Raw genomic sequence first — 13025 nt, 5'->3', positions numbered from 1 at the left:
CATCAAACCTAGTTCCAATAGTAGCAGACATCAGAGCTTTCGAGAGGGAGTGTGCTAGAGCTAGAAGAGAAGAAGAACAACAAGCCCACTTGCAGAGATTGGATATTGATATGGCAGATCCACCGCAAGGGGCAGAACACCAACCGCGGGCAGCTCGACCCATTGGTACTTATGACCGGCCCAACATTCTTGGTCATAGACTAGGAATCCGAGCACCGGCTGTGGCAGCCAACAACTTTGAGGTCAAGTCAGGACTCCTCAACGTGATCGAGAACAACAAGTATCATGGCTTAGCTCTAGAGGACCCATTTGACCACTTGGACAAGTTCGACAGCTACTGTGGGTTGTCAAAAACCAATGGTGTGTCCGAAGATGCCTTAAAGCTCAAGGTATTCCCTTTCTCTTTGGGGGATAAGGCACGTCAGTGGGAGAAGTCTCTACCCAGCGACTCTATCACCACTTGGGATGATTGCAAGAGAGCATTCTTGGAGAAGTTCTTCTCTACTTCAAGAACTGCTAAGCTGAGAAATGAGATTTCCAGTTTTCAACAGAAGAACTTGGAAGGCTTCAGCGAAGCGTGGGAGAGATTCAAGGGCTACCAAGCTCAATGCCCACACCATGGTTTCTCTAAGGAGAGCTTGCTGAGCACATTCTACCGTGGTGCTCTTCCTAAGTACAGAGCCAGACTGGATACAGCTAGCAATGGGTTCTTCTTGGGGAGAACTGAGGAAGATGCAGAGGAGCTGGTTGATAACATGGTAAAGAGTGATGCAATCTACAGTGGAGACCACGATAGAGGCAGTCGAACAGATGATAAGCAGACGAGGAAAGAGTTGAAAGCTCTACAGGAAAATATAGACATCCTCCTTGCTGATAAAGCCACACAAGAGCAGCTGCACTTTGTTGGTAACCCAAGCCAAGAGACACCACCTGTTTTCCATGAGGTTGAGGGTTTGGAAGGTCAGGAAGAGCTGTGTTTCATCAACAACAATGGTAGCTGATACAAAAAAGAGCTCAACTTTCAGTACAACAACTACCAACATAAATCATATCCCAACAACCAACAGAGTGGTTATCCGCCTCGAAACAACCAGCAAGGCAGCTATCAACCTCAGCAAAACCCCTCATCTGGTTCCTCTGCTCCTCAAGAGAGCAGCACTGACACCCTGCTGAAACAAATCTTGGAGTCTCAGACTAGAAGTGAGAAGCATGTTGGTTATGAGTTGAAGAACATTCATTCCAAGATTGATGGGAGCTACAATGAGCTCCACAACAAGTTCTCACATCTTGCTTCTACAGTCAAGAATTTAGAGGATCAGTTTGCTTCCATGAACACTCACCAGACTCGCCAGCAAGGATTTCTACCTGGAAAATCTGACCAAAACCCCAAGGAGGCCAAAGCTATCACCCTTAGGAGTGGTAAGCAGTTACCTCCTACAACCCTCACCAGGGATGCTGAGAAACTAGGTGAAGAGGTGGCCATCAACTTAGATGATGAAGTGGTGATTGTTGATGAGAAAATCAATGATGAAATATTGGAGAAGATTGTGGAAGCCAAGGGTAAAGGAAAGGTTGGGGAAGTGAAGAAAACAGTGAAATATGGTGAAGTTCTTGCTCCAGCAAGTGAGAAGTCTTTTGTTCCTCCTCCCTATGAACCCAAACTACCATTCCCTGGTAGATTCAAGAGGCAGCTGCTAGAGAAGTACAAGGCTTTGTTTGAGAAGCAAATGAGAAGCTCAGGTTGCAATGCCCATCATCGATGCTTTCATGTTGATTCCTCAATACAACAAGTTCCTGAAAGGTGTTGTAGCTGCAAAGAAGAAGGAAATGGAAAGCATGATGATTCTTACCCATGAGTGCAGTGCCATCATCCAAAGGCTTGATGTTCCAGAGAAGTTAGAGGATCCAGGATGCTTTACACTACCTTGTGCTCTTGGACCTATGGTATTTGAGAAATGTCTCTGCGATTTGGGAGCTAGGGTCAGCGTGATGCCTTTGTCTGTTGCAAATAAGCTTGGATTCACTCAGTACAAGAAGTGTAAACTCTCTCTGGTGTTAGCTGATCGTTCAATGAAGTACCATGTGGGCATCTTAGAGGACCTACCTGTGAAGATTGGAAGGTATGAGATACCTACAGATTTTGTGGTGCTTGAGATGGGTGAGGAGGCTCAGGACCCATTGATTCTTGGAAGGCCATTCTTAGCTACAGCAGGAGCAATTGTTAAGGTGAAAGAGGGCACGATTGATCTCCATTTAGGTAAAGGGCATGTTCTCCACTTTGACATCAAGGAGAAAATGAAGAAACCAACTGTGTTCGGGCAAGCCTTCTACATTGAAGAGATGGGCACTCTTACTGATGAGCACCATGAAGAGTTACCACCTGAGGACGACGAGGAGGGAGCATCTCCCTCTACTCATTCTCCATAGAAGGTAACCCACTACTTTCCCTTGTATATACCATTTCGTTTTTGCATATTAGTTTTCTCTTTTTGGGTATCTCTCTCTCCTTGACAACACAGAGACTGTGTCATTTAAGTTTGGGGGAGGTACCAAGTATTTGATCACGTTTTCTTTGATGATTTTGAGTCTCATGCATTGCATTATACATATATATTTGCATAAAAAAAAATCATTTAGTTTGCATCATTGATATTTCTAGGAGAGTCTAGAGCATATAGGTTGCATTGGGAGCAATGATTTGAAATGCCTTGTAAAGAACATTACTTTGCACCTGAATAGCTTATGCACCTCTCAAAAAACACTTGTATGCTTCGAGCCTTGAAGACTCTTCCTGAAACTTGTTGATTGCCGAAACTCAGTCTTTGAAGCCAACTACAACCTTATTTGAACTGAACGAACTTAATACTTCTTGCTCATGGTCCCTTGTGTACTGAGTCATGGCTATACACACTTGAGTTGTCACATCCTTTATGCCAATCTTATTTTGACAAACTCTAGTGGTAGACCACTCCCAAAACCTTTCCCTTCTTTTATGCTTTCATTGTTTGATGAGTGAGGCCTTCTTCGGAAAGTCTTACATGTGCATAATGTTGAGAGTATCGGGAACGACAATGCTTGATCTTCATTCTTCCTAGATTGGGCACTCTATTGTCTAACTATAGGTGGGGGGTGAGAGTTGTGATTATGATTTGGGAGCAATGAAAAAGGAAAAGAAATGACATTTTGTGTTTAAGTGAATTGTCTTATTGGGATAAGTAGAAAAACCTCTATCTCAAGTTATGAAAAGTCTTGGCCCCCATCTAAAAAAAAATAAAAAAATAAAATATAAAAAGAAAAGAAAAAGAAAGAAAAAGGAGGCTAGCAAAGTTGTTAGGAGCTAAGTAATGTTTTGAGGTTGTGGAAAATCCCTTGTAGATTTCAAAGAGAAGGAGTTAAAGTTCTTAGGATCTTTTGGTGAGAGATGTGAGTTGGGTTTGACATTTGGGAATGATTGTGTAATTGTATGATTGAGAAAAGGGTAGAACAATGGAGATTGAGCATTGTATGCATGAGTTGATCCATTTCTTAGATATATTATGTGCAATGTCAAGACTACTTGTTTTGAGAGTAAACCACTTTAAAAGATCATGGATTTTGAACCTCTTGACCCACTTGAATAAAAGCTTTCCCTTACTCAACCAAATGATTTGGACCAATTGACCATTTGCAAGAATTCACTTGATGCTATGCTTAATGAACTTGAGAGTTGGCTGATTTGCATGTGTGAATGCATGATGATGAGTGTAGGGATGAAAAGAGTTGAATAAGCCTAGAGAAGCTAGAGTATAATAAGAGAGGGTGTACTAATGCTGAATTTAGATGTTGGTTTGAGTGCTTTGTGTGTTTCTTTTGGCTATGAGCTCTCACCTTCAAACCTCTCTCCCTATGAGTTCTAGAAAGTTCACTTGTGGACAAGTAAAAGAACAAGTTTGGGGGAGTTGATATCTTGCATATTTCCATTATCTTATCCATTCGTCCATGTGCATTTTGATCATATAGACTAGGATTTAGCCATGTTTAGGTTGCATTTTGCATACATGAGTCTCTATTAGGTACTGGAGTACCACATGAGGTTATTGGAGACATTCGAGTGCATTTGGAGCTCAAAAGAGGTGAAAAGGTGACCATTGGACTAACCGAGCATGGGAGCGACCTCCCGGAGCGACATCACGAAGTCGCTGTGTCCCACTTCTCAGAGCGACCTTCCTAAAGCGACGCCATGAAGTCGCTCGCGTTCTCGTTACTCCGAACACACTACAAGAAAACACAGTTTTAGCAAGGAAATTTAACGAGGAAAACTATTCCTCGTGAAATTACGATGACTTAACGATGAAATTGCGAGGAAATAAAGTTTCCTCGTAATGGCCTTGTAAAATACAGAGTAAAGCTTTTCCTCGTAGAATCGTCGTAAGTTGACGTGGTTTTTCCGAGAAAAATGTGTTTCGTCGCAAATTCGTCGTAATTTTAGCATGATTTTTACGAGGAAATTACTTACGAGGAAAGAACGAGAAATCCACCAACTTAACACGTTTTTTTTGCCACCAACCTAATTTTTCGTCGTAAATTCCTAGCAAAATTCAACTACCAGATTCGAAAATTTTCTATATATATGGAGGTTTGAACATAATTTTAAGCACACCAACAAGAAAAAAAACGTGAAAAAAATGTCGGGCTTGGGAAATATTTTCGAGTTGCGGAGGTGGATGTATATGCATAGAGATGCTAACGGGAGAGTGACGAAAGAATATCTTGCTGGGTTGGAGCGTTTTATGCATCAAGCAGATTCTACACCGCTCGCCCAAGAAAGCGGTAAAATATTCTGTCCTTGTAGGAAATGTAACAATTCAAAGTTGGCAAATCGTGAAAATGTTTGGAAGCATTTAGTAAATAGAGGTTTCACGCCAAATTATTATATCTGGTTTCAACATGGAGAAGGTTATAGTTATGATCAGAATGAAGCTAGTAGTAGTAATAGCAACTTTCAAGAAGAACCGGTTGATCATCAATTGCATAATGCACATAGTTACCATCAGGAGGATCAGCCGATGGTAGATTATGATAGGGTTCATGATATGGTAACTGATGCATTCGTAGCTCATGATGATGAAGATGAAGAACCTAACATAGATTCAAAAAAGTTTTATGAAATGTTAGATGCGGCAAATCAACCACTTTACAGTGGTTGTAGAGAAGGTCTCTCTAAATTGTCATTGGCTGCTAGAATGATGAATATTAAAACTGATCACAATCTACCTGAAAGTTGCATGAACGAATGGGCAGATTTATTTAAAGAGTATTTGCCGGAAGACAATGAGTCTGCTGATTCTTATTATGAGATTCAGAAACTGGTTTATAGTCTTGGGTTGCCTTCGGAGATGATAGATGTTTGCATCGACAACTGCATGATCTACTGGGGAGATGATGAGAAGTTGGAAGAATGTCGATTCTGCAAGAAACCACGATTCAAGCCGCAAGGAAGGGGACGTAATAGGGTACCGTACCAAAGGATGTGGTACCTACCAATTACAGATAGATTGAAAAGATTGTACCAATCGGAGCAGACTGCTGGAAAGATGAGGTGGCATGCCGAGCATACTCAGACGGATGGTGAGATGACTCATCCATCAGATGCAAGAGCCTGGAAACATTTTAACAAAGTACATCCGAATTTCGCTAGCAATAGCCGGAATGTGTACCTCGGATTATGCACAGATGGATTTAGTCCATTTGGAATGTCAGGGAGACAATATTCATTGTGGCCTGTCTTTCTTACGCCATACAACCTGCCACCGGAGATGTGCATGCAACAGGAGTTTTTATTCTTGACCATATTAATACCCGGTCCGAAGCATCCAAAAAGGTCACTTGATGTTTTCCTACAACCACTGATAAAAGAGTTGAAGGATTTGTGGTCAACAGGGGTGAGGACGTATGACTGCTCAACGAAGAAGAATTTTACGATGCGAGCTATGCTTTTGTGGACCATAAGTGACTTTCCTGCCTATGGGATGTTGTCTGGATGGACTACACATGGGAGATTAGCTTGTCCATATTGTAATGGAACGACAGATGCATTTCAACTGAAGAATGGTAGAAAGACAAGTTGGTTCGATTGTCACCGTCGATTTCTTCCAGTTGGCCATCCGTACCGAAGAAACAAGAATTTGTTTAGGCACAAAAAGGTTGTGAGAGACACTCCTCCTCCATATCTAACTGGAGAACAAATTGAAGCGCAAATCGACTACTACGGAGCTAACGAAACAGTTCGCTGGGGTGGTAATTGGCATGTCCCTCGTAATATGCCTGATTCTTACGGTGTTCATCACAACTGGCACAAGAAGAGTATATTTTGGGAGTTACCATATTGGAAGGATCTTCTTCTGCGCCACAACCTTGATGTGATGCATATAGAGAAGAATTTCTTTGAGAACATCATGAATACAATATTGAATGTCCCAGGGAAGACAAAAGACAACATAAAATCGAGGTTGGACTTGCCGGATATTTGCTCAAGAAGTGAGTTACATATAAAAAGCAATGGCCAAGTTCCCGTTCCAATTTTTAGATTGTCTTCAGAAAAAAAGTCGGTTTTGTTCAATTGGGTGGCATCAGAAGTGAAGTTCCCTGATGGGTATGTTTCAAATCTTTCAAGATGTGTTGAAAAGGGTCAAAAGTTCTCCGGGATGAAGAGTCATGATTGTCATGTCTTTATGCAACGACTTCTGCCATTTGCATTTGCGGAGCTACTTGCAACAAACGTACATGAAGCACTTGCAGGTAGTTTACAATAGGACAATAATATTAAATTGGTTTAGTTTACAATAATAGTATTTGACTAACAATGTGTTTAATTGTTTTTGGAATAGGCATTGGAGCATTTTTCAGGGATTTGAGCACACGCACTCTTAAAGAAGAAGTCGTAGAACAGCTTCAGGAGAACATTCCTATCTTATTGTGCAACTTGGAGAAGATATTTCCTCCAGGCTTTTTTGACGTGATGGAGCATCTAGCTATCCACCTCCCATATGAGGCATTGCTTCGTGGACCGGTACATTACGGATGGATGTATCAGTACGAGCGAGCCATGAAATATTTGAAGGGAAAAGCAAAGAACCTCGCCAAAGTTGAAGGTTCTATAATTGCTGGAAGTTTGACAGAAGAAGTTTCTCACTTCACATCGTACTACTTTGCGTCAAAAGTACGTACCCGAAGAAGAGCTCCAAGAAGATATGATGATGGTGGCGTTGCGCCCACATATGCAGTTGTTGGTGTTCCAGAAATCTTTAGCCAGATTGGACGACTTGGTGGGAAATCAAAACAGGTTTGGTGGTCGAGTGAAGAAGACGCTCATAGTGCACACACCTATATTCTACTCAATTGCGAGGATCCATTGATGCGTTATTTTGAAAGGTAACTTAAATTGAGTATACATTATATAATTGAGAGAGATTAATTCATGTAAAATGTGAATTTACAGCATGTTTGTTTCACAAGTCAAAGAAACATTTCCTGGTATATCCACAAGTGACGTAGACAAAAGAAAAGATCAACACTTTGTTAAGTGGTTGAAGAATCAGGTATTAATCAAATACTTTTAAAATTTTCATACATGAATGATTTGTATTTCAACGTTCTTTTTATTTTTAAATAGGTTGATTATGACGACGATGCAGATTATCCTAAGTGGTTACACGAAGTAATTCAATCTCCACTTGTAAAGGTCACCACATCACAGATGTATTTCACACGAGGCTATACTTTTCACACATATGAGTATGGTAAACAGCGGGCAACCAGTAACTATGGAATTTGTGTGAAAGGAGAAACAGATTTCTACGGAATCTTGACGGAGATTATTGAAGTCGAATTCCCAGGGATATTGAAGCTAAAATGCGTCCTCTTCAAGTGTGAATGGTTCGACCCCGTCGTCAATAGAGGTGTTCGGTTGAACAAATTCGGTGTAGTAGATGTCAACGGTGGCCGGAGGTACAACAAATTCGAGCCCTTCATCTTAGCTTCACAAGCAGACCAAGTTAGCTTCCTTCCATACCCACGGATGAGAGAGTCGGGTATAAATTGGTTAGCCGTGATCAAAGTTACACCTCGAGGACGAATCATCGTAGGAGAAGAACCACCATTGCAAGAAGAACAAATAAATGAAGTTCATGAACCTGAACAAGAAATTGATGACATCCTTCTCATTGATCCGCATAATCACGAGTATGAAGATCTTACCGAAGATCCCACGGAGGAAGCTGTTGAAGACGAGTTTCATGTAAATGATGATGTTTCAAGTGATGACGAGAATGTCGATGAATCCGATTAATGTATTTCATATTTGTATGAGTTTGATTTATTATATATAATTAAAGATAATGGGAGTTTATTTATAAATAAGATATCGACATTAATTATAAGTAAAGGAATTGTGTTTTTATAATTTTCGGTTTGGATTAGAATGAATTGCTTGAGGTTAAAGGATAGAAGTGTTTGATATATGAAGTAGAAGATAAAGAAGATGTGGTTTGGGATTTGGGGTTTCGTTTTAGGGGTTTAGAGACAGTCGTCGTACTTTCCACGTTATCTCACGGGAATTTTACGACGATTAATAATACATTACCTCGCATATTCCACGGTAACAGTAAACGTCGTAAGAGCCTCGTAACTTACGTGGACTAAGCGACGATTTATAATTAAAAAAGCGGACCTCGCTTATTCCACGTAAGACCAAAACGTCGTAAGAGCCTCGTTAACTTACGTGGAATGAGCGAGGTTAGCTTTTTTATTTTACTTTTCGTCGTTAATTCGTCGGTAAATATAAACCCTAAACTAAAATGAAACCCAAATCCCTAAACCCCAAATGTGCAAACCCTAAAACTCCCCATCCTACTTCATATAAACTAAAAAAAAATTAATTTTCAATTTTATATAAACTTAAAAAAAAAAGAGAAGAAAGATATTGGAAACACATATGACGAGATACGTAAGTGTAGCCCACATAAATCTACATCATTTGTATTCAAATATCTTCTTCTCTTTTTTTTTTGTTTTTAAACCTTTCATATATGATTTGTAGCGTGTGTTTGATTTGTTGTGTGATACGTCAAATTCAAAATTTGTAAAATTGTTTTCCAACGTATTAAACCTTTCAAATTCAAAAAAATATATATATTGAAGTTAAAGGGTTAGAAATATATGAAGTATTAGATAAGAAATATAAGAAAGATAGGGTTTGAGGTTTGGAGATAAGAAAGATAGGGTTTGAGGTTTGGGGTTTAAGATTTTAGGGGTTAGCAAAAAAAGCCTCGCTATTTGCACGTAAAATCGATGATAAAAACAAAAATCGTCGCAAGAACGACGTTAAATAAAACACGGGCCTCTGTATATCCTCGTTAATTTGCTTGGGCCTTGCGACGAAACGAAAGACGGGCCCACGTAAAATCGATGATAAAACAAAAATCATCGCAAGAACGACGTTAAATAAAAGACGGGCCTCTGTATATCCTCGTTAATTTGCTTGGGCCTTGCGACAAAACGAAAGACGGGCCTCTGTCTTTCCTCGTTATTTTGCGACGAATTTTCGACGAACACTAATCCTATATATAGGCGAAACCGCAGCCCTCTTCATTTCCTCTCTAATTCCTCTCTACAGCCTCTCCATTTCCTCTCAACATGGTAACTCTCTTTCCTCTCTAAGTAGTTTAGGGAATTTAGATTAGGTGGTTAGTTTAGGGAATTTAGTTTACGAAATTAGTTTACAAAATTTAGGTTTCCTCATTTTATTAATTACGTAGTTAATACTGTTCATAATTTTTTATTTACTCTTGACTTTAATTTAGAAATTTAAATTTTGCAGACTATTCGTAGACACCAGCGTAGTGCTCACTACTCGCAGATGTTCGGTCCACCGGGTAGTCGGTTAGACCCGCCTTCACTTCCCGGTTCTTCTTCAGCTCCCGGTTCTTCGGGTCAGCAGGAGACCGTCCCCGAGACTCAATCTTCTCAGAGAGTCTCGCCTTCTTCTACGGCATCGCCATCAGTTCCTCATGTGCCTCCTCCGGTAGCTCCTCCTCCGATGCCAGCTCCTCATGTGCCTCCTCAGATGCCCGCCCATCAGGTTCATGCTGATTTGATGGTGCCAGCGAGTTGTCCTTACTCTCAGTACACTGTTGAGGACATTCTCGGTTTGCCAGGCAGAGAAGGCTTACCGATCATAGACCCCGACCGACCTGAAGGAACACTTTGGTATGTATGTTACATTTATTTTTTAAAATTCATTTGTGACTTTAATAAATATTTAAAACTTTGAATTTGTTTTTTTTTTCCAGGTTTGGGGTTGATAACTGCCTTGCAACAGAAGTAACCGAGACGATTAAAGGTTACTTCTCCATGGCACATCCCAACTGGAAATCCACTCCGATCTACATCAGAAGGACGTGGTTCAAGATTTACGCTGTAAGTTTTTACAATTTATTCCTGATTTATATTTTTTTAAATTTTATTTTTCTAAACTAATTATTAATATTTTTTTTTTTTCAGCAAAAATTTAATTGGTCCATGGGGGTCACTGAGAAGGTGCGGAAAGAGTTTATCGACAAGGCGAAGAAACGTTTGTTGGACACGGTCTCCAACTGGAAGGGTGACTGGATCGTGAAGGGCTATGAGCGGGGCAAACCCACAACCATCACCACGGACGTGTGGGATGGCCTCATCCGTTACTGGAGGGATCCTGATGCCATGAGAGTCGCCCAGTCTTGCTCCGCCTCCCGTAACTCGGTAGATGAGCACGGCCACAGGGCGATGCAACATAGTACGGGCCAAAAGCCACACGCCCGCGTCCGTTTGGAAATGGTACGTAATTTAAATATTTAACTTTTTGATTTTTAATATATATATATATATTAATAAAAACTTTCTTAACTATTTTTAGGCCAAGGAGTTGGGACGTTTACCGACTCTTATGGAACTTTTCGATCGGACCCACAAGAACAAGGCGGGCGCATTTGTAGATGAGAAGTCTGAGAAGATCTACAATGATGTGGCAGCTCGTATTGACGAGCGTGAGACCCAGCTGGCGCAGTAGTCCACCGACGGATCACCCGTCGTCTTATCCACAATAGAAGTGGATAGAATTTACGAGGAGGTAAATTTTATATAAATTTTTTATTAATTCCATTTTACATTAAAATTTAAATTTTAATATATATTTAATTGTTTTTTAAGGTCGCTCCCAAGAAAAAGGGACGTGTGTTGGGGATTGGTTCCGTCAACGATGTTCCGAGAGCGACTTCCTCTTATGGCCAGAGACGGGATGATGAAGTCTCTCAGCTGCGCGACGTGTTGGAGACGACACAACATCAGCTGTCGTCGACACAAAACGAGTTGGCCTCGACAAAATCGTCGTTCACAGCTCGTATGACTGGTCTCGAGAACTTCCTTGACGTCATAGCGGCCACAAATCCGGAATGGGAGGCCATGTTCAGGACCATGAGACAACAAAACCCCATTCCAGGCGAGACATCCGTGCAAGTCAACGAGGAAGATCTCTCGAGAAGGAGCGAGGAATTCTACGACGCGGCAATGCAGCATTAGTTTTTTTTTTTGTTATTGTATTTTAAAATTCAAAACTTATTTATATATTATATAATTTCATTTTAATTCGGCCAAAAAAAATTTTTCTATTCGATTTAATTTCAATTAAAATTTTATTAATAAATTAAATAAATATAATTTTTATTTATAAATTCAGTAAATAGAAAACAAAGTAATTGCGTCGCTAATTCCCGATGTATTAACGAGGAAAATTAACGACGAAATATCGAGGAACAATTAACGAGGATTTTACGTGGATTTAGTTACGATTCTATTACGACGAATTGTTTTCGTGTTCCTTACGTTTTTATTACGACGAATTTATTTAGAGGTTTTTGCGGGTCTTTTACGACGAATCATTTACGAGTTTCTTACGAGGAAGCACAACGACCGCGTTACGTGGAAACCCCACGTGGTCTTTACGACGAAAACTTAATTCTTCTTTACGAGGAAAATATAACCTCGCTAATTAACGAGGAAATGGCGACGAATCTTCTCTTACGACAATCATATAACGACGAAACGCCTTTCATCGCCATTTCCTCGTAAGCCTTCTTTTCCGAGGAAATAACGACGATTTTGGCCGTCTTGAAATTTGTGTTTTCTTGTAGTGACAGTCTTAGATGACCCTGGAGCGACCTCTCAGAGCGACCTACCAAGGTCGCTCCTGATCCAGAGCGACACACCAAAGTCGCTCAGGACCTCTCGCCCGGAGACACCAAAAATCGGCCCTGGAGCGACTTTCCGGAGCGACACCTGCAAGTCGCTCCGCGTTATTTTGCTGCCGAAAATCATGATTTCTCAAGGACCTTTTTGCAATTTATTTTGGACGTTTTGCACTTGGAAAAACCTTTGTTTTAAACATCTTTGGTAGCCGGCAGGCAGATGATCTTTGGATCTATGGAGAAATACACAAAAACTCTCTTGAGAAGTTCATCTCTTGGATTTTGATTGTTATGTTCTTGTGTTATTGTTGATTTTTTATCTATTTCTCTACATGATTAATCTGAAATCCAATATGGGTTTAAGAGGAATCATGGGGAATAGTGAGTAATCACCTTTTGAATTCATGGGTTAGGGAGATCAAGGGTGATTAGGTTAGTTCTAGGATGTTTTAGTGTAGATCATTCTTGTTCCTTGCTAGTAGAGTATTCATAATGCATCTTCTGAGTTGGCCACTCAAAAGTTGATCAATAGACATTTCCCACCCAAAAGGTGTTTGATGAAATGCCTGAGACAACTCTCCTAGGCTTTTAGTATACATTGCCAAAGACATTTGTTGTTAAAGGTGCTAAAATAGCTAATAGACTTGTTCATAATGATTGCTTTCATATTATTCAACCAAAGACATTTGATTATTGAGATATGTTAGCAAATGAGCATTCATCTAGACATAGAGCTTGCTTAGAATTGTGTCTAGGCTTAAGGTCGAT

The 13025-nt window shown here is 40.3% G+C and overlaps 1 long non-coding RNA gene and 1 other non-coding gene across 2 annotated transcripts; one reads left to right on the top strand and one right to left on the bottom strand.

Annotated features, from left to right (window-relative positions):
* Positions 1-518: 518 nt before the first annotated feature.
* LOC125586550 lies at positions 519-625 on the bottom strand. The gene has a single exon (XR_007323087.1). It is a non-coding gene; the product is annotated as a small nucleolar RNA R71 (small nucleolar RNA).
* A 10126-nt stretch (positions 626-10751) lies between these two features.
* LOC125585044 lies at positions 10752-11321 on the top strand. Its single transcript, XR_007321904.1, has 3 exons — positions 10752-10851; positions 10931-11143; positions 11224-11321. It is a non-coding gene; the product is annotated as an uncharacterized LOC125585044 (long non-coding RNA).
* The last annotated feature ends 1704 nt before the right edge of the window (positions 11322-13025 follow it).

Source organism: Brassica napus, chromosome C4, assembly GCF_020379485.1.
Source record: "Brassica napus cultivar Da-Ae chromosome C4, Da-Ae, whole genome shotgun sequence".
Classification (NCBI taxonomy): domain Eukaryota; kingdom Viridiplantae; phylum Streptophyta; class Magnoliopsida; order Brassicales; family Brassicaceae; genus Brassica; species Brassica napus.
This window is presented reverse-complemented; position numbering and strand designations above follow the sequence as displayed.